This window comes from Hylaeus volcanicus, chromosome 5 (genome assembly GCF_026283585.1).
Source record: "Hylaeus volcanicus isolate JK05 chromosome 5, UHH_iyHylVolc1.0_haploid, whole genome shotgun sequence".
Classification (NCBI taxonomy): Eukaryota; Metazoa; Arthropoda; class Insecta; order Hymenoptera; family Colletidae; genus Hylaeus; species Hylaeus volcanicus.
Genome location: NC_071980.1, coordinates 23938143 through 23960165, shown reverse-complemented (window position 1 = coordinate 23960165; position 22023 = coordinate 23938143). Strand labels below are relative to the sequence as shown.

At 40.4% G+C, this 22023-nt stretch overlaps 1 protein-coding gene and 1 long non-coding RNA gene across 4 annotated transcripts in view; both read left to right on the top strand.

Moving 5' to 3' along the window:
- The window catches only part of LOC128876968 (uncharacterized), a 321109-nt gene that overhangs the window by 45198 nt on the left and 253888 nt on the right, over positions 1-22023 (top strand). The window lies entirely within an intron of this gene.
- Positions 9005-22023, top strand: part of LOC128876977 (uncharacterized) — a 46453-nt gene continuing 33434 nt past the window's right edge. The window contains exons 1-2 of the long non-coding RNA XR_008457166.1: positions 9005-9117; positions 10030-10100. This is a non-coding gene — a long non-coding RNA (uncharacterized LOC128876977). The remainder of the gene's footprint in view (positions 9118-10029; positions 10101-22023) is intronic.

Here is a 22023-nt window from a genome sequence, read left to right as displayed (position 1 = left end):
ACGCCGTGATTGCAGTCACTCTATCAGGTTTCTCCTTGACCCAAATTTAATCGTGCCGATCCATTGTTCGACACGGTGAACCGTGCTAACCTCTAATAAGTTACATCTGTGTTGACAAATCGTTATAATTTTCCGACGATCGTTAATTTCACTTGTACAAACACCTCGCACATTACGGAAGAAATTATTATAGTAGATGGATAGTTGTTTGGTTGGACCTGTAGCTTCACCATTAATTAATGAAAATTCATGAAATGTAATTACTTAATTATTATTACTTAATTACAGTATCATACATTTGAGACTTGTGAAAATTAATTGATTGCAAGTAATTAATCACCATCAATTTGAAGCTTGATCATTTTTTATTTTTATCAGTTTTATTCTGTATGAACAGTACCACTCTTAAATACTCTGGACGCGTGTATCCGTTCGCAGCACTCAAGCGAAGCAGATTTGGAATTCATATAACGTTCATAACTGTAGAATCATTTTACTGGAAGCATCGCGCAATCGACCTTGGTGAAATTGGTGGAAACATTGAAAACATTTGATATGCATTCAATTCTATCGAATATTTGCATTTAGTAATTCGGTCAAGCTATATTACATCATCGAATTTTTTAAAAGTACGGCGTGCTCGATCCCAGATCCAATTGCAACCATCTGTTGTTCATCATATCAGGTTGCACGAGTCTGTAACGTGAATCTGCTTCGCGCTGATAAATTGTTACGACCTTCTTACGGTCATTAATTAGACCCACTTAAGTACCTTATTTAATCTGATCCCGTTTAAAGTCTGACTCACACAAAAAATAATGTTTACAGAAGTTGCTGGAGGCTAGAATAATAAACGTATGATCTTCACTTTTTTAAAAAGTCGCGGTAAAATACATACAATTTGAATATCGAAGTGACAAGTTGCAAATTGAACGAAATAGTAAATTTCAAACAAATTGAAATTTTCCTTCATTTTCCTGCTCCGATTGATGTACATTTCCAACTATTTAAAACAATTCTCTTTAACACAATGACAAGCAAAATTATTTACAAATTGTATTCGGCTGAATAATAATGTTTATTTTATAGCCTTTAACCTTGAATGTAATCGTAAATAAATTTAATTCTCATCTAATAGCTGGTTCCATTATAATCGATCGAAAGAGCAGCACTATTCTTAAACACTGGTAAAATCAATAATTTTCAACCAGTAACACATATACAGTTGTTTGTCTTTCATAATTTGAACGTAGATAAGAATGTCGTCCACCTTTGCCCAAGTGATTCTTTTTCTACAAAATTTCTTAAAAAGTAGTGGTAGATTAATTTAATCGATTACATGGAAAACGTTGAATGTCTTGTTTTTTAGTTAATTTAACAGATTACATTGTATCGATGTTATCGGGCACCACTCCGAGTACCTACTTTAGATACGACAGTCAATTAAGATTGGAAATATTTTCGTTCCTATCTCGTTAATGGTTAAGTTCTCGACAAATAAGGCTTTATGCTTTTTTACTCTCAGATGTTGTGGAAAACTTGAGAGCGAAAACTAAGAACACGCGTATATCTTGTTTGTAAGATCAAGTACTTGATATTTATTTTGCAACATTTATTAATCAACAACTAACGTTCAAGCGAGTGAGTGAGTTTTAATTAAAAGTGTGCGAAGTTGCATAAAACTTGACTATAACACCTATTGTACTAGTCTTACATTTATTCCTCCTTTACATTCATTTAATTCTTGCTTCGCGTTACATTCCATTTGCATTTGCATTTGCTCGTATACCTCGCTTCACCATTCTCGAGCTTAAGATTAATTCGCCATCGTGACAGTCGTCACATCAAACTCTGATCGTCGATTACATAAATTGCAAGGTAAGGAGATAATTCCACTTACACGATAAAACGTGTTCTCTGTCTTTTCGAAAGTGGCAACGATTTACAACGAAAAAAAAGACCGGTTGGCCAACCGACTCCGAAATAATTCCGACCTTTGCCCTCTCCGGATTCACGATCGCCATTCATGGCACAGATGCGGGACCAACAAAGAACAGAGTCAGAAACGCCGGTATGCGCTCGATTCTAATATTAGCGGCCCGTATGGGCCGTCCGATCAGAAAATTTCAGCGCTATGGCTTTTAGTATAGGAGGTCTACTGCACACGCAAACACGACGATAATCAACGCTAACTTGGCTCTAACTATTCATAGCACGTGCGCAATGTCGTGCCCGGCACGTTGCCCAGATCAGGCGTCAACTCGTAATGCAGCCTCTGGTCTCGGTGAATGCTCCTACACAAGAGTGCATTGCTGTGTGACCATCTGCGGTGAATTATCCAGTCGATCGTTGAAACCAGATTTCGACCGCGACTACTTCTCCGACATTTATCAGGAGCGATAATTTTCTTCCCCCTTTCTAATGTTTCTCAACCTTTTTAGTCGAAATGGTCACTTTGTAAAATCCGTTTCTTAATTTGCCCTTTTAATCTTTAAGGAATTAAAATTATGTGATAATCCTGCAAACATTCTATGACATTCACATCTACATTTCAACTTTTTACAAACATTTTTCAATGGACGATCCGTCAAACTATGAATAAAATACGTATCCAAAAATAAAGCAAACCCCTATCTGAATTAGTACCTCTATGCAGGAACAAAATTTACTTTGACCTGTTTTCGTAGACGTACTTCATTCCTCGAGCAGGCGAAGATCGTCGTGCGGAGCGCATAAAACGTGTCGAGGTTCGTCGCAGGACCTGTTTCCGTCGAGTAAAAATTAACAAGCTCTCGACGACTCGGCATGAATAATAAACCAACTATTTTCTCGTTACCCCGCACGTTACATAGTATCGGATTGCGCGTTAATACGATTCACCCTGTTCGTTTGGAAACGCGGCGCCAGCGATAATTTATGGTCCAGCAGAAACGGAAAGAAAAATCCGTTGTCTGCCACGGTTCGTACCATTAATCCCGATGCCATTATCTATTCTCCGCGTATCGTGTCTGATAAATCTTCCCCGTACAAATTAATAACACGGCGACTAGACGGGATCAATCTCATTGCCAAGGTCTGCGTGATGCTGCTCGTGGAAAAACGAGGAAAGAATCATTACCCGACGGCGTCTTCGAGAAACTCGTACGAGAGCTCGCGGCAAAAGCAATTTGCTCGCCTTGAAACCGTCGGTAAATCACCTTGCGCTAACGATGCGCACGATACGAGACGAGACGAGATTTCTACGATCTCGATCTTGATCGCGAAAAATCTCGGGACATGCATATCGATCTCGATATTTTCGACAATTTCGATCTCGATCTCGACGAGATTAGCAATACAGTTCAAAATGTGCAAACATTCTCGGAATATATTACTAAAGAATTGAATATAAACTCTTAACAAATGACACACATTTGTATAAATACACTTTATACTTTTGCACCTTACACTTTTGCACTTTACATTTTACACTTTACAAGTTCGCAGCCATTAGCTCGATATTATTCGAGACGAAGGATTGTTGTTCGTCACGAATAATACCGATTATAGCGGATCGCGAATGTGTTAACACTAAATCTAAATTAATTTAAAAGCAAAATAAAACATGCGTTTATTAAAGAAAAAAATACTTAGTACATTTGTCTTTCATATCAAGAAATAAATAGAAATTAAACGAATATTCCTCCACCTCAATAATTTAATTTTTCTTTCGCGTCTCCCTTCCTTGCGACGGCTCAGGGCTACGGTACATATTAGCCAGATCTTTTTTCGTCTCGCGAAGAACGTTGTTTTCTTCGCGATTCTTTCTTCGGGGCAATTTGCTCACCTTGATGCGCATGCCACTCTAACCACGAGTTTACGTACGCGTAACAGCATGGTCGAGTACGTGTATCGTGCACACGTGTTGCACACGTGGTAGCACTTGCCGTTTCTACACACGCGGGAAAATATCTCCAGGCTCCCGGCACTCTTATTATTGTTAAACGCGTCATCATTAAATAAATTGGCCTGGTTCCTTGTACACCATTCGCCACTGCGTCACGTATACTCTGCCGCCCCTTGTTCTTTCTCTATTTTCATTCTTTTTCTTCCATAACGTTTTGTTTCAACGCCTCGAATTTTATTTTGCAAAAGACGACTCTAAAATAATACGTTGCACAATGTTTGAACCATTTATTATGAAAGCGGTGGGTCGTCTGCGAGCGACAGGCAATAAACATTCGTGAAATATATCTCTTATTTTGCAAGTATACAAAAACGTGTTGCGTTGGCATAAAAATAAGAGGCGAGCACAATTCTTATTTATATAAAGAATCCGCATAACGAATTAAATAACTGTTATTCGTTTATTCGCTACTCGTTGAAAGAAAATTCAAATTTGTAATTGATACGACTTCAAACTTAGATGTAAAGAAATATTAAAATTTGAATCGTGGAATAGAATATTTCACAATGAACAATTAAACATTGTTCAATCGAATAAACGTCACGAACAAATTGCTGATACGTTGATTGTATTCGTTACCTATTATTCCATTGAAATTTCACCCATCTCTGATGGAAATGAACCTGGCTGTGGTATAAATACAGAGCGTCCTTTCCACATGAGTTACTCGATGTTTTAAGGGGTTTCAGAGCAGAGGCGAGTGTGGCAAAGCAGAGCAAGGTTTAGAAAATTGTGTTTTAGTGCGTAAATTGGATGCGGTGACGCAAAGGCCGAGATGACGCACGAAAAGTTTTGGGTTAGAGTGGGACTGTTTGCTTTAAGGAAAAATATTTAAATAGAAGAGCCGTGAGATGGTGAAGGGTCACCCCTTTAACAACCTGCGTAATTTGTCGGAATAACTGAATTTTGAATAGGATCGTGGCACATTTTTCTTTTGTTTTGTAAAATATAAATCACACCTCCTATATTCTAGAATATAGTACTTAACGAATTAATAAAATGAAACGTAACTCTTCGATCGAGCAAATATCACTAATACATTGCTATACATTGAATTCACTCGATTACTCATTATTTAAACAATTTTACTTCTGGCACGATATGTCTACCGCAGTTGCAATTGAAATACTAGCATTTCTTGCAACGTTGTCGAAGCTAGCGAACGGGAGCGCAGCTTACCATAAGTTCGGTAAAGAGATTACGATGAAAAGGTCGTTGGGCAACGGAGCAATTTTGTGCAAAGTCAAGGAGCGAGGTTAGCGGAAATCGCGGTGCTTAATGAGAGAAGGCGATTCGCGGGAGATAGTTATCGTTGAAATACTGCGCAGGAATACCACAAACGCGTCTACAGACCGGCATTACCCTACAAAGTGTCGATTAGCCATGACAACGATATTGCGTATGGAGTTACATTACCAGCCTGCAACATGTTTGCCCAGCAGGCGGGCGGAAAATGGATCTGCGAGACGAGACACGACACGTAGTTGCCCCTTGACGGTTTAGTTCGTCGCCTTTGCTCGTTACGATACATGCGCCTGGATCGAAGGATGATATGTAATCCGATTTCTCCTGATCAGGTTTATTAGGGACAAGGATGCGATTATGTTATGGTATCCTGTTGCAATTACCATCGGTGGCCTCTTTGTCCCCTTCGCGATGGAGGGTTTGTAATTTTATTACTGCTAGCTGACGCAGTTAACGGATACTGGTACGTGAATATCAGTATTCAGCATTGAAAAATTAATTTATCGATCGATATTTATCAATAGTTTGCATGTTATCCGCTGGTAATTTGGCTTTGCTGAAAATGGAATTTTAATGATCGAGTTTAATCGAAATTGAAGATTATTAATTAAGGAGTGCTGCTTTGTTTGATATCTGGGCATTTAAGATCTCCACGAAATGAGATTTTATCTAGATCAGTATTATTTAGATCAATAGTTGAATTAGTTGCTACTGATGATAGCAAAGTTAGTTCGCTTTGTATGCACCTTTACAGTTATTACTAGACTGCGGGTGTTTATGCAAGTCTGCATTCTATATGCAAATATACAGACTAGATGCTATGCGCAGGATGTATGCAGGACGTGGACACATCATTGTCATCGTCATAGTTATCATCATGGGTATTTTCGTTGTAGTCGTAGTCGTAGTCATAGATCATAGGTCATGTCATCGTCGTCTTCGTCATGAGTAGTTGTCGTATACTGCCATTCAGCATATTTTATATGTACACATTGCTATCACTATTTCAATATATTATTTTTTTATATTGTACATATTATATCACACATCATCTTCATCGTTGCCTTCGTCATTGTTATTCATACATAATATATTGCCATTTAACATATTCTATGTAATATACATATTACAATATATTATTTTATCTGTACTCTACATATTGTATACTCTACATACTTTTTATACACGCGTGCACATTTTTTCGAGCGAAAACGCGTACTTTCGCGCACACAAAATTCCTATCAATTTCGCACATTTCGCGCGCATGAACGTCCACCTGTGTATTTATCCCAAACACGTGGTAAATCGTCCGCGTAAACGTTAAATAACAGAGGACCCAAGGTACAGCCTTGTCGGAAATTGGCCGCGGGCGAGCACGAATCGGAGTAATAGGCGTCGCGAGTACGGAAACCACTCAAGAATCTAAGAGGACGAACGTAGAGTTATGCTAACGAGGCCGGCGATTTGCGTTCCAGTCTGTTTATCGTGGCTCTGCAGCTCCCTCGAGCCGACGCGCGATTGGCAGAACGTGATTAGACCACTCGCGAGGCACCGCGATAAGTTCCATTGTTGCCCGGACTTGTTCGTTTTTAAACGGCAGCCGCATAAAAGTGCGACGGCCCGATTTTCCGCTTGTTTTCAAGCGTCGCATCCGACGCTGCAAAAATCTACTCATCTAGTCATCCCCGTTTGGGGGTGGATCTGTTGCGTAACTAACGCAGCTATGGCTTTGGGACCCCAGAGCCATTCATGGTTTCTTGTTTTTAATTTCGCTGTATCGTGGAAGAAAAGCACGAAGGTGAGAAGACTCTCTTGTTCTTAAAAGTGGAGAGGCTTCGTGTAAATAACATCCCGAGCAAAGCTTATAGTAACGTACCTTGCTCGAGTACTTGAGCTTCAGATGTATTTTATGAGTACACCCTGTAGCTGCAATTGCCACTGTCGCATAGCGCTTGCAAGTGTCGTTGCTTGCGAGATAGCATTAGCAACTTGTGTACGAGACATACTTGCGGGCAGTCTGAGATTACGCGAAATGTTTATGAGCGTTGACTGCTGCGGACCACTGTCAATTGCGTTCAAGAGTAAGGACAACCGTGCAGAATGATTGAACAGCGCTGTGAACCTTACTGTCTCAGCGGAACGCTGTTTCATTGAATGTGACACGATATACGACACAGTCTCTACGGTAGGACATTAGGGTTGTACGGAGCTGTATGGACTATTGCTAATAGTAATCACCATTGAAATAAAACAAGTTTGAAGTTGTTGCAGCGTTGAGTATCGTTTGGGACATCAATTCGCAAAGGCCACCGCGAAAGGTTGATGGGAGACTAGTATCGACCTCCTTAAGTCTTATATGTCAGTCCAATTGCATACTTTGCAATGCATATAAGTTCATCTGTCCTTCCTTTCGATTGCGAATACCATTCGTTATCTTCATCGCGTTTTAAAGGTTCTGGAAAGCAACGCTACCGTGCAGCGCGTCAAGGGAACACACTGTTGCGTTTTGATTTAGTCATTAAGGTTAAGTTTTATCGCTTTAATTTCATACCACTGGCAACTTTAATGAAGTATATTCACGCAACGTGTTACTGGGTGTACAGGATGCTCCTAAAGCGAGGGTTCAAACTCTAGTATTGCTACGATAAATTACTTCATGTTGAAATTAGGCTATGAATGCTTCGTATACTAGTTATTTTATTTTGAAGTCGAGTCTCAATGAAAATGTTAATATAAATAGTTAAAGAATCAAAATTAAATACCATGTAATTTTAGCAAATGCAGCATAGTTGTGTCATTTTTACCAAAGAAAATAAATTTAAATAAAATTCTTAAGCTTCCAATAGGAAGCTGGAAACAAAACTTAATCACAGTAAAAATTTTCAAGAGCGTTAGTCTATTAGCGAACGTGTTAATAGAAGAGTTGTCTTTTTGCTAAATGATCTTCGTTTGAGGGCATATAAAAATGGAGTTCCAGGTTATATAAACAGTATTATTATAAATCGTCTTGGTAACAAGTATCTTGGTCGGTACATTATTAAAAAAGGCTCACGTGACGTACATGCTCTTCAAACATGAATACTATTTATTCCATCGTTTCAGAGTGCTATTCAATTAAATTCTAAATGGTCATCCAAGTACACAAGGAAGTTTCAAATTTATTTGACAATCAGTGTCCAAATTTAAATGATTGAAACTGAACGAAGAAGCTGTCATGAATCTACCTTCTCACGATAAGATTTCTTCTTATTACGTAGGATGATATTTTACTTGATGTACTTCCTCCATCAGAATTATATTAAACATCGTTCGAAGAGAGCTTCTATGGAGTCATCAGGTTGCTAGGATAGAGTCGATACCATGGCTGACAAGACTGCAGCCGACTAAATTACCGCGTTAGGTGCAGTCTTTTCCAAATCGAAAGGTATCCTGGCCCGACAGGCTGTGTTTACGATCGTCGGGGCAATCTCCGCTGGGCGTGGGGCAAATATTTTCCTTCTTATCAATCGCGCTCTCGCATCAATCTTATTTCCCCGTGTCCTGACACGTCGGAGGAAAACGCGCGATTCCCCTGGCAGTTTTTGCGGTCTAGCAAATGGTTTCCGCGATACGATCGAAGGATCGCCCGAGGTCGTATCTTTATAGCGCGTGCAATGACTCCTTTACCCACCAGTGCACCGCATGCACTGCCCTCATAAATCCGTCAAACAAACATCATTAACTTGGTGTTATTGGTGCTTGGCCACGACTGGCGCAGCAGACTTGGCAGTTGCAAACAGACCTCGCTATTCTCGACTCCGTTAGCTGATGAATCAAGAAGGCTCGGTGCGCTTCGACTCGGCGATTCCATCGTTTAGAACTTGCCGGAATGAATTTAATATAACCGCTAAGGAGCGGAGATACTTTACTCCGAAGAGGAAAAGTTTGTACGTCGTTTTACTCTGGATTTGCTTGTGTTCTCTAGAAAGTTTGAAAATCACTGTCATAAGTCAATCTTCAACTGTGCGACAAGGCAGACTCTGGTGAAAGTTTTACCAAAGAGTCCATTAGGACGGTTACAAAATGTTGTAAAAATGTTTAATCTGTGACTCACGTAGCTATACTTCACATCGATTCGATCTGTTGAGAGCAAAATAAAATGCCTTGAATTAAATTTTACATATACTGACTCTCGGGAACACAGCGGGGAGTCGAAACGAGCAATCGTAAATCGTCATCTTAGAGCCACACCTAGAGAACCTTTTCACACCTGTAGAAATTTTACGCGGAGGCTCACAATGGATTCTCCCTTCAGGAAGATGCGCAGTCGATATTCTCTATGAATCCGGATAGTTTTATCGAGGACACGATTCTGCTTTCCGAGAGAAAATTCTAAAACAAATAACTTCCTTAACCTCCCTTAATCATTGCCATTTTTAAACTTTATTTTGCGACAATTGTAACCTCATCAAAATTCACAATTGTTATTCGTTAATACCTCCCTTTCAAAATAAAGTTTTGTAGTTTCTTAATGAAGATCTTTGCCATGGCATGGGTGATATTAGGTCAACGCGTTAATTCTTTATTCATCCATTAACCCTTTCAGACCTGAGTTATTTCTTTGTTCTTGTACTAATTTAATTTTTAGAATTAACTTGGACTAAAATTGGTATGGAAAAAATGAAAACCAAAATTTATAGTGTAGTTTTCGAGGAAAATTGACTTTTCTGTATCGATTGTTTTTAGATTTATTCGTATTTAGTCGTATTAACTTATTTCAATTGACATTGTCACTTCTGAAATCCGTAACTCGTAATTTCACCTATCGTAACGATCGAACGAACCCTTTCTGATTCCAGGTAAGCACCAATTTATCTTCGACGCATAGCGCGGAGAAATTTACCGCAGCCTCGTGAAAGTTGATCCACTAGTATGTATACAACGAATTATTATATTTAGCGTTACACGAACGAATCTTCGCTTTAATATCAATCGACACGGTGATTGGCGGCGAGCTGCGATGCCGTAGAAAGCAGCGTCAGCGATCGGCGACGGCAGACGCGCAATTTAAGAGTTCACCCCGGTAATTTCTAAACGACGTTCGTAATTTCCACGATCCGATAATGAGTCGCTGAAAACTCATCCCCGGGATCGCAACGAAACGCAAGCCTCATTAAAATAATTCGCCAACAGCAGAGATTACGCCCGTGGCTGGTTTATCGTCGCGAACTCCCCTCATCCGGATATCGATTACCGTGAATTACAATTTCCTGCAACGCCGACCGGCTGACTTTCCCACAAACGCTCCGCTGCGAAAGAGACATGCAAAGCATGGTTCCCACTACAGCTCAATTCTTTTTATTATCTGTCTCTTTAGCACTTTGTCGCCTGGTGATAGCGACGTGTTGCCTTACACGAGCCAATGCTCGATTGTCGATGGCATAACGTTGGTGTCATACGCGAGAATTTAGAAATGCTATAACAGCGATTACTGGACATTATAATCTACTTCGGAAACCATTCGGAGACTTGACCTTTTGTACTCCTAAGTCTAGCTGCACCGTTACCACATCAGGTATTTTTCATTAATTTAGGAAAATTTTGTTAAAGGATCTGATCACAGGATCGCAGTAAATACGTAAATCGAGATTACTGATATCAAGAAATGATTGGATCGATGAAATAATTTTATAAAAATAATCACAACATAATCACCGCAAAGATCCGTTGGCTATGGTTCCGTACCAGTTTCATTGAAATCCGTATACGCTATTGTCGTGTTTCTCCTCTAGTTGAAACTTCCTCGAGCTTCGATTGAGCGTGAACATTTCTGGAGCTGTACAGTGGGAATCGCGCATAATCGGGGATCCGCGTGATACTCGTACACGGGGACGACGTTATTTGCCGGTGCTTTTACCGTGAATCGTTGACGTCTTACGATCGGTAGTAAACCGAGCGATAAACTTAGCTAGCAAGCGACAGGCTACGGCTCGAGTACAATCGAAAATGGAAGTCAAACAAGCGTTCGAGAGCGTTTTACGGTCCCTGAGGGCGTACTGGATACACGTCGCGATGATGTATCACGCCTGACAGTTACGCCGCTCTAACCTTACGCCTATGTGTCCATGGATGCGCCATTTGTGTATCCCCGATTACCGTTTCTGTATGCCAGATGCGTGAGCTGAAGATTTTAGTGCGTCGATCAAGGCGTAGGTGCATCACGAGTTGTCATATCCTACGTCGAAGATGGGGTGATTGGCACAAAAGCTCGAACCACCAGTAACAGATAAACTTTGATGCGGTATTTGTTGGATAAAAATTGCAATCTGAATTAAATTTATGGTTAATGTTTGGAATTTGAGTTTCCCTACGCAAAAATAGCTTTCAGGGAATAGCATAATTCAATTACAACATGCAGACTTGTATCTCTAAATATCGGCAAGTTGGTCTAAAAAATTAATAAAATCATCGCAAACCCCTGATTAGAAGTTTATAAAGAATCTGTAATGTTACGATGAAAATTCCAGATTCTACCCCCGATTCTTGAATGTAAGTTACGTTTTCTTTTTAGAATTCTTTTATATTTGCCTTCCTATACAACCCATCCGCTACTTAAAAAGGCTGAATAGCTAAAATTGAAATGCTACCTGTGAGAAAGTATAAATAGCTCACAGAAAATTATCAAATGGTTATGGTAGCTCCTACACTTTCCAAGGTTCGCGTTCACTGGCATACAAATTGCGATTCTCGAGTACTTCGAATAGACGATGCATGATTTCTGTCATGGCAAGGTTCCACTGCTAGCCTCCAGCATTGTTACACGGTACAGCCCAGCACGTTACTATCAAAATACAAATATCAGAGAACACTGGCCAAGTCCGTGGGGCCCGGTGGTCGCGCTACCGGGGTTTTGCCTCTCTAATAAGCGTCTATCGACTGGAAACTGGGATAACTCGTGTAAGTGAAAGCTAATGATTCGTTCCGAAGGAGAAAGTCGGAACTCGGGAATCAGCGACCAGTGACACATGTCTTTTGCCAGCTTCGTTCGCTCGTTACCTGGCGCGGTTTGAGACAAAGAGAAAAAAAAAAGAGAAAAAATCGTGTCGCGTGAGTCACGATCGGCCGCGAACGGAAACGGTTCGTAGCCGATTTCCAGCGGCTACGAGGTTTCTGGAGATACGGTTTCACGGTTACAATTTATCGGGATCCATTGTGCACCGCGAACGGCTCCAATTGTTCGCGCGTATTGATCGTAAATTTTCAGTTTCAGCCGGTGGCGCGCGGCGAGGATATTGCATCGATTGTCATATTGAACACGTCACATTTGCGAATTGTTTAGAGATTCCGTGAAATTTATGGCGTGACCCGCGATAGCGTTACGTGGATTCGATTTTCAGTAACGCGACTGTTGACTCTTCCATTCACGTTTAGTGTTTATGCTTTGAGTCGTAAGGTGTGTTTGCCATCTTTTTGGAGTTCGAGTTTTAATTATGGAATTCCTATTTCGTTTTTGTCTTCCGAGACTGGTTTGATGTTTCCAAATAAATGTTTCATTATAAATATGCACTGTTTGGAAACATCAGGCCTATCATTTAATTTAGACAAATTTCTTCAACAGACATAGAGAGTACGAATACTTATGACTGTACTTGTTATGAATTCATAAAATGCATAAATTCTCAGATGCACGAAGCATAGCCGCCAACCCGATACAATTAAATTGACCATCGCCTTTCGAACACTAATACTCCGATATCAATTCCATCCAGGTATCGGGCACCTGTCGAGTCGAATAGTTAAGCAGGTCTTCCTATTCGACTACTCCCATCTCTATCCAGAAGCACCATCGTCGTATCGACACCGAGTGTCGTATCAATGCAAACGCAAACGCATCCCCGACAAGTGGGGGATTCATAAGCGCTTGTTCGCCGTTGAAATTTTTTTTTTTCGGCAAAGTTGTTCCGGCGGGAATTTCAGCGTCGCCGGGCGATAATAACGTCGTTACCGGTACGAATCGTAACAGCATAAATGTCACTCGCGGGCCGGCGTGTGACGCGGTGCGCGGTTGCTTGTCCCCGTCGCGGGCGCTATATTTAATAGGGTGATTAAAACGGGCCCCGGGTGTTCATTAACACCGCATTCAACTTCGGTTTTTTGCTTCATTATCAGTTTCCAGCCGAGCGGGCGTCGTTCGTTTTCGCTTTGGCCCGCGAGCCCGTATCTCCGCGGTTTCCGAATAGAAACGCGACACAATTCCCGTGATTTGTTGCTCGATTAGCGGAACCACGTACGGCCGTTCCGATCGATCCAATATTCGCACGGTCTCCTCACCCTCCTGCCTCCATTTTATTTTTCTACTCATTCCCTCTTGCCCCCTCTCATTTTTTTCCCTCTTCTCTGCCCTCCTTTGTGCCCCCACTCGACGTCGAATACGATATCATCGCTAATAGCAGCGACGTCGTTGCTGGCGGCGACGCGAGATCGCTTACGATATTTTCTCCGGAAGGTTTTAAGCGAGTCGCAGCCAGGGCTGCGCGGATCGATCGCCGGATAAACCGGCCGATAGACACAAAGCATTGTGGGTAGGACGATGCAACGGCATCCGAGAGCGCCGGTGCTCTCGGCTGGCTCGCTTGCTCGCGTTCACCAATACCTTCTCAAGGCAAACAAAACGACGAACAAATGCTCGATACCATACTGATCCGCAGCGCCAGGGACGCAGCCAATACCTCGTCGTTTCGTTCCGGTTTCCTTGACTTTCTCTCGCATACGTACGACTTTCTTCTCTTCGATTCGCGTTAGAAGCACTCCGTGCGACGCTTGTAAACCTCTCCGCATGATTTCAACAATGATACCTACGCTTCGCCCCCGCGCGTGCCGTCCTCTGGTTAATAATTTATTGGATCCTTAGTTTCACGTTTGGTACATATACGAGGCGATACAAGTACCATACCGAGCTGGATTTTAGTATATCTTCCCATTCTAATCGTTTAGCGATGTTTGATGATACGGTGCAGAACAGGGGTGGTTCATTTTTGACTCAATGGTATATTCTTCATGATTTCAAGAATAAACTTTAGATATTTATTTTTAGAAGCATTGATTTCTAAAGTTACTCATAAATGCTATAATACTAAAAACTCGTAAAAGTTTGATGTTTGTGCAGAGTTCTTCGCAGCCTCGTCTATAGTTAAAACAGAAAAATAGCAAATTAGGAATTGGTATTTTGAGCTTCTTATTCACAGTCAGTTCCACGTGTATTCGTATCCTCCATGCCTATTGAAGTGTTCAAATTAAACGACAGGCTTGATGTTTTCAAATTAATGTTTCATTATAAATATGTACACGAATTCATTTTACATAAGTATATATTTATAATAACAAATGTATTCGGAAACATCAAATCTATCATTCAATTCGGACAAATTTCTTCAACGTAGAGGGTACGAATACTTAAGGGTACAGACTGTATTTCGATATTACTTTCCGTTGTTCAACTTGCCGACACTGCTTTAGTTTGGTAACTGGCCTTTGTGTTACTTGTTATCGGAGCAGAGTATAGCAAAACTACGTAAAGCGAGACTACTTATGTAAAGGGATAGACGTTTCATGCCCAGACAGGTTGAAGTTACCTCGAATGAACATCCGTATAAGTATACAAAGCTGCGGTTTTATGTGTACACAGATATCTATCAGACCAAGCAAGAAAAGAAAAAGAAAATCTAATTAGCAAATTGTTACCATCAAAGGTCGTCGCTTCAAAAGAAATTCTCGCGACTGGCCCGACGACTGACGTTTGGTAATTGAGCGATACGAAAGAGACGGCGGTGCAATTCGACCGATCCGTTCCTGGAATAGAGTATCCACCTCGGTACCAGCGTACGGAGTGCATCGTGCACTTCTCCCTCCTCCGGTTCTCTCCGCTCTCTTCGTTCTATTCCAGAGCTCGTTATTGAATTTGTGCGTCGGGCGAGCGAACCGACGATATCGCCTTTCAATATCGCTTCATTTGGCTCACGTTCATTCGATTTGCGGGAATATCTCTGACTCTCTCTCCCCTTTCCACCACAGGGACGGCTATGCCCAGCCCCGGAGCTCCTCTCTTGTCATCGTATACCTCAGACTAATCTTTCCTAAATATTCCATTCGGAATCAAGCGGAAATTAATCGGATCTTCGGCTCGTCGCCTGTTCCCCTTCGGACCCAGCCGCCCTTAAGCTTCGTTCCTGGCTCCAATTTGTTCGGACTTAAAGCGACGCCGATACGTTCATTGAATCCCTCGGTTAATTAAACGGGTCGTTACCGATCGGCGATAAGTTCGCCGCTGGTGGAAGTAAATTAGATTTACGTTACTGAAACGAAACGTTCGCAGCGAATCGTTAATAACTGACAATCGACCGATGGACGAATCGCGGCGAATTTTCATGTTGCGAGGAAACGTACATTTTAAGTCAGCGATCGCTAAACTTGAAGGGTGCGAGGGATCCTTGATACGTTTCATTATTGTCTGGAAGGTACTTGTCGAAATCTAATGGTTGGTATTTGTGCATCAATTTGCACAATAATAGGTGATACAAAAGGTGACAATATTGTGAAATGATGCAAGTTCACTGAACTATCGAGGTCAATGCATATTTTTCCCATGCACAAGTAACGAAATAACTCATCAATCAAATTTATTCTCTATTGCAACAGTTGTCCTCAACAATTGGAGTAAAATTATCGTTAACGATAGAGTGATTCTATTCATATTGATTGAGTTATACCCACGGATTGAAAAAATGTTATTAAAAAAAAAAAATCCATACCTCAATGATTTCTGTGTGAAATAAATTGAATTAATAATTGTTCAGATCGTACATAAATTATTCTCCAAGTTATAAAAACATTGCATAAATTCTACTCTATAAAAAAATGTGCCAAGAAACACTTAATACTTGGACCCCTAATGTGGTTTCTCCCCGTAAGTTCGAATTAAGTACTTATTAAATTCACCAGCTAAACTGTTAACCATCCAGCCACAACGTCCTATATTTATAGGTTCGTAATTTCAAGCACTGTCACCGTGCAAAATCCCATTAAAAAGTGAACGTAAGGCGCGTCAGCTCGTAAGTACGAAAAAGTTGCATCTCGGCCAGAGTCGGGGGACAGCGATCAGGGCACACGCAGTTGAGAAAGTTTGCAACACAATGGTCGGAGGAAGACATTCGAATCTGTGTCGACTCGCGTGCACCTGGCCAGTACACTCTTCGAATCCTTCCAACAATATAGAACACGGTTTACGACCCGCTGTAGTTTATCTTGGCCCTGACGAGCCTCCTATCTTAATTACATATCGCTCCGCTGACGATGCCACGGCACGCTGCACCTCGCGGTATAACAACATCTTAGTAACGTCGAATGCTACGTAACGCCGTGCATTTATAGTCGTGTAAACCCTAAATCTAAACTTTACGCGACGATAAAAAAAGTTGCCGGAGGATAATAGACAGGCTCGATAGATCAGTACGCTCGGTCAAGGAAGTTGCCATGCATCTCGCTAAATATTAGGTCATTCCATGAGTGTCTGTTGTATATTGTGTTATTTACTAAATTAAGCTAATTATGATCAATATTAATTTAGTTTCGTAAATTTGGTACAATGCACCAAGTATGCCAGTTCATTGATCTGTATTTCATCGGTAGTTTATTAAGAAATGTTAGTTTGGTGCGTGAAGATTTTGTTTACTTAACTTGTGTATCGAGTAATTTAAATTAAATTAGATAATATAGTTTCGATATTACCAAATGAATCTTTCATTATAAATATGTATATAAATAAACTTATACACATCAACATATTTATACAAACGTACACTTGGAAAGATCAAACCTACCATTCGACTGTTTATATAAATGTTAAGCACTACGTGCATTTCTTCTATTTATTACGATTGCTCTTTTACATCTCTTCTGCTGGAAAGGATCCTTTCGTACCTTCTTTTCGATCGATCTTACGAATAAATGAATACACGCGACCTTGAGTATTTAAAGTCTGGAATTCCGATTACGACTGGCTATTGATTATTCGATGGCGTTCAATCCGTTTACCCGCGACAAAGCTTAAAGAACAAACTGAAATAAAGATGAAGCCTCGCGTAATTGGAGCGGTCGCGCTTAATAGGTCCAAAGTGTTTTGGCCCCGGAGACGTTCCAATTAACCGAAATCCACGGTATTCGTATCCTTGAGCGAAATTTTTGCGCCAGGCGTCTCTCTTTTTCCTTTTACACGAACCGTGACCTCCTAGTCCCTTCGGCCACGGCCTACTTTCTCTAAAATTAAGAGTTCTGCATAAAGAGAACAAACGCTCGTACGCTTCCTATCGTCGTTCAACACGAGTCGGCTCGATCTCCTCCGATCTCTTTATCTTTATTTCTGGATTAACCGTCCGATACAACGAGTCCCAAGAGTATATTACGCCAGTAGAGATTCGAGATAGCGTGGAAGCAATAACGCGAGATCGAATGGTTCGACGACAACTTAATGCGGTCCGATTCTAATTACAGATCCCCTGTACCTTCTATTCCAATGATCGCCAACCCGTCGCGGCAATGAATTTTATCGCTCGTGTTAACTTGAAGTGGCAGGCATTTCGTTTCATTTCCTTCCATAAGCATCGATATTGAACGTCTCGTTAAAAGTCGATCCGCATTCGGTGATACTATCGAGAAGACGGCGTATCGTTAGAATAGGAGTTGATGTAATTAAAGTTGAAGTAATTATTGAAATAATTGCTTGTTTACAAAAATACGTCTGACATAGCGATGGTCTCGATGACCTTAATAGTGGCTGTAGAAACCGCATTACCTACTTTTCAAGTATCAACCTTTTTGGTTTGCAGTTTGGTCAGATGCTCGAGTTGAAGAAACATAAGTAGTGGTAGGAATGATTTAATCTCAATTATTTGGGGTAATATCTTTCCAGTTATATGGCGATTAGTATGGTAGCTACTATATATACCAATGGTCGACATCATCTGACTACTTCAACGATTCTATTCCAATTTCCTCCTTCTTCGACGTTATAAATAAATTCATCGTTTTTAAAAAAAAGTCGTGGACGCAACAATTATTTCGTTGCAAGATAGTTGCACGTAACTAACGATGGACGTCGAGATGTCGAGATAATGAGAAAAGCGACCGATATATTTCGCGCAAAACATCCCAGGCTACCTCGCGTGAGATAATGGGACGTAAAAAGGCAGGGAGCGGCTGTTTACGATCAGGATGACGTTCCTTGGTAACTTTCGACCAGCGATCGTCGGTTTTCGAGCACCATAATGCGCACGACGGCGCATCGACGAATTTAGAGGCTGTAAACGGACAACAAGGAACGGGAAAAGCTCGACGCATTGTAGAAATTTGAGAGACCGTTCTACCCAAGCACGAATCCTATACACGAGGTAACCAGCTGTCTTCGGCCGACCATAAACGACGGAACAGACTGTAGCTTTCTCTGCGCCGTCGTGATTTCACCGTGATCGTACAATGAAAACGATGATCGTGTGTTTTATTCGTACTCTCACCGACAAAAGTTTACAACATACGCCAAGGCGAATTCAGCATTGCGCAATGCGTTACGTTATTTTAGCAATCTGTCTTTCAGCCCTTTGCAATCCAAACAGTTTTGCGATATTAGTTGATAGAGACTTTGGAGCAACTTTACATTCATGCATTTGTAACTATAGTTTGAGGGTATATTCTTATCACTTAAATTCTTTGAAATATTTCTATTAAATTATACGAAATAAATTTTCAAAATGGATGATCATTGCGATGTATTTATAGATACGAAGTTTAGTAATCATACGCCTATTGTCATTCTTTTAACTGATATTATTATTCCAAGTATTCTAGTTAAAAAAGAACCACCAGGTATATAAACCTCTTTCCGTGATCACTTCTTCATCACTGTTCTCTAGAAATGTCTCGACTCGCTGTAAAATTTCATTTTGAAATATGATTTTTTTCAATCGTGCCACAGCGTGCCAATCACGCAGCAAGTATTTCGCTTTATCGATCGAGGCCAGAAGAAAAAAAAAAACTATACATCCGCTTGGCTGACTAGAAAATCCAGAGATATTTGACCAATGTTGACCGTTCTCCGTGGTGTTTTGGTCGCGTGATACTCGCGCTCCTGTATAATTAGGAAAATATGTCTGACGTAATTACGAGCAGCTAATGAAACGAAAACGTGTCGGTTAGAGAAACCATAAAATTGCGCAACATTTCATATAGCGATGGAAAAGATTGGAGTTTCGCATAGATTATCGGAAACGCGCGAAATACTTTTCCAAGAAATCGCGTTCGCGATGGAATACAACGGCACAGCGGATTCGTTAAATAATTGTGCACGACCAACGAAGCTTAAATATGGGAACACGAATTGCAAATCGGGAAGCCGTGTATGCGCCGCCGACCCCTAATACGCTGAAATCCAATTTATCGGAATACTGCGCAATGGAAATTATAGTTATGCGATTCTTGCTCGTTGGAAATGTCAGGCCACGGCAAAATCGCGTGCCGAATGGGCCTTCGCATTCATGCAAATGTCTAAAGTAACAGACGTCGATTTGTTCTTATATCTTTTACGAACGTTTTAGAATGATCGATTCCACGAGCAGAAAATAGCTATTGCGCGGGGATTTAAGAATTACACGTTCAGTAAAAAAGAAAAAGAACCATGAAAATACCAATGAAAAAGGTCTTGTTGCTAAAGAATTGTATAAAAACCACTACGAACTACTAAAATATCGTACTAAAAAAGAAAAATTGTACAATAGCAATTACATAATTATTAAACGATTCGTTCAAATTATTCTAACCGAAAGACTTGAGTTTCATACGTATTGTTTATTGTTTCTTCTTGAACTGAGAAACTAACTTATGGCATAAAATTTAAACGGATTTTTAAACAAACAATGGGTAACAAAAAGGAATAACAGCAAATGAATTGCACTGTTACCAGTAAATTTCCATGTAAAATAATATAATGCGAAGTAAATGTGTACCAACTGAAAACAATTAACTGTTTCTTAACGTTCACTGCCCGAAATAAGAGAGGTTCGCTCATGCAGATTTCTTTATCTACCTTGTAAGGTACTCGACCCTTTAAAAGCTCTAACATGTTATGCAAATCGGGCACTCGGTAAAAATATTACCGTATTAAAAACAGACTGTGCGGTTGGTTTTCCTGATTCGCGCAGACGTATGATACTCGAATTACTTTTAGCGGTGTATAATTTCGTTGCAGTTTTAATGGTACACTAATAGAACGGCGTATTCGTAAGTAATTGGTTTAGTGCACGTTTGCGAAATAAAATTAGCGAACGAGATGGAAAATGATATACGAGGTGGCGTGACAAATCGTCGAGCGTCGACGACTAACTCGTTGTATTAAGTTATCAACGGCGAAGTGGGAGCAACAAAAATGACCGCGTATTAACGTTGTATATTGGAGAAGTTACTGGGATACGTGGCGGTTGTGTTGTTTCGCAAAATCGTTAACTTCGCCTGCCCGTTTCCCGATAGTTTAGAAGCCTCTGACGTAACTGGCCACGATTAGAAAACGTTTTATTGGCGTGTGTCACGTTTCTGAGCGAAGTGTACATAAACCGCATCGCTTTATAGAGCGTCGTTAGACCAGGAGTCGAATAAGTATACAGATTGCTCCAAAAGGGGTCGTGTAGGTGGTTTAAAATAAATTCAGAACGTGGAAAGTAATATTTAATGGGGAAACTCTTTCTGTGCATCTGAAGAGATAACTAGCATTGCGAAATTAGTTCACTCGAGGTAAAATGGCGATTAATTTTATATTTCCGCGAAATAATAATGCAAAGTATACATGAAAATTGGTTCCACTTAGTTTTTCTTCGAAAAACGTAGCAGTTTTAAATAGTAGTATTTTAATTGTAGTTTCTATAAGTAGAATCACTTGTGTTTTAGCTCTGTTGCTCATCGCTGGACACCCTGTATACTCGCGAAAGTGGGTCAGAGATGTGCCCTGGCACTTTGACGTCGTTCGAAATGATTAGAACGATTAATTCGATATAGAGGTAAAAAAAAAACGATCATTGCCGTGGCTAAAATACACGAGGCCTGTGCCCGACGTTCAACCTTCGATTTTATTTTTACACCGGCTACATCGCATGGATCACTTTGAGAACTGTTTTAGCGATGAAATCCGCGTTCGACGATTTCTTGCGAATCCGTTTCGCTTTATAGACAGCGGAGATGTTTAACGTTGCCAGAATGCCACTCTTTGTTTCTTATTATTAGATTTTCGTTTAACAAATATTTCTGTTCAAAGTAGATTTACAAATAATTAAGTAATCCAATACCATTCCAATACCATTTGTATTTATTCGAAAACAAAAATTCAAATTCGAATAGGAAAATGTAATCGTTGGTCTGAGTAGTTGGATATAAAATACAGATATAATAATAGTTTCCGTCTGTTTGAAGAGTATTTCCAGCTTTTCGTAACGGAAGACATATGGAATTTCATATTTCATTATGGATACACACAGACGAGTCGAGGAAAGTTTCGCAAGCTCTGTCAGAAACTCTCGTTCGGATGGCGAGCTGGGAGCCCGTTTATTTTAGAATTTCGTAATTCAGGACGAAGACAAATTTATTCGATTGCTGAAACACGTAGCACGCTCTCGGCTTGTACGTGTTATGATAATGCAAGATTTGTTGCGCCAATAAAACTCTTAATTTACAACGGTTCCGGACGTTTGCATCGGGCTTCGTTTTATTTAACGTAATTACGACGAGCGTGTCATTATCGTCCAATGAATTTAAATAAACAC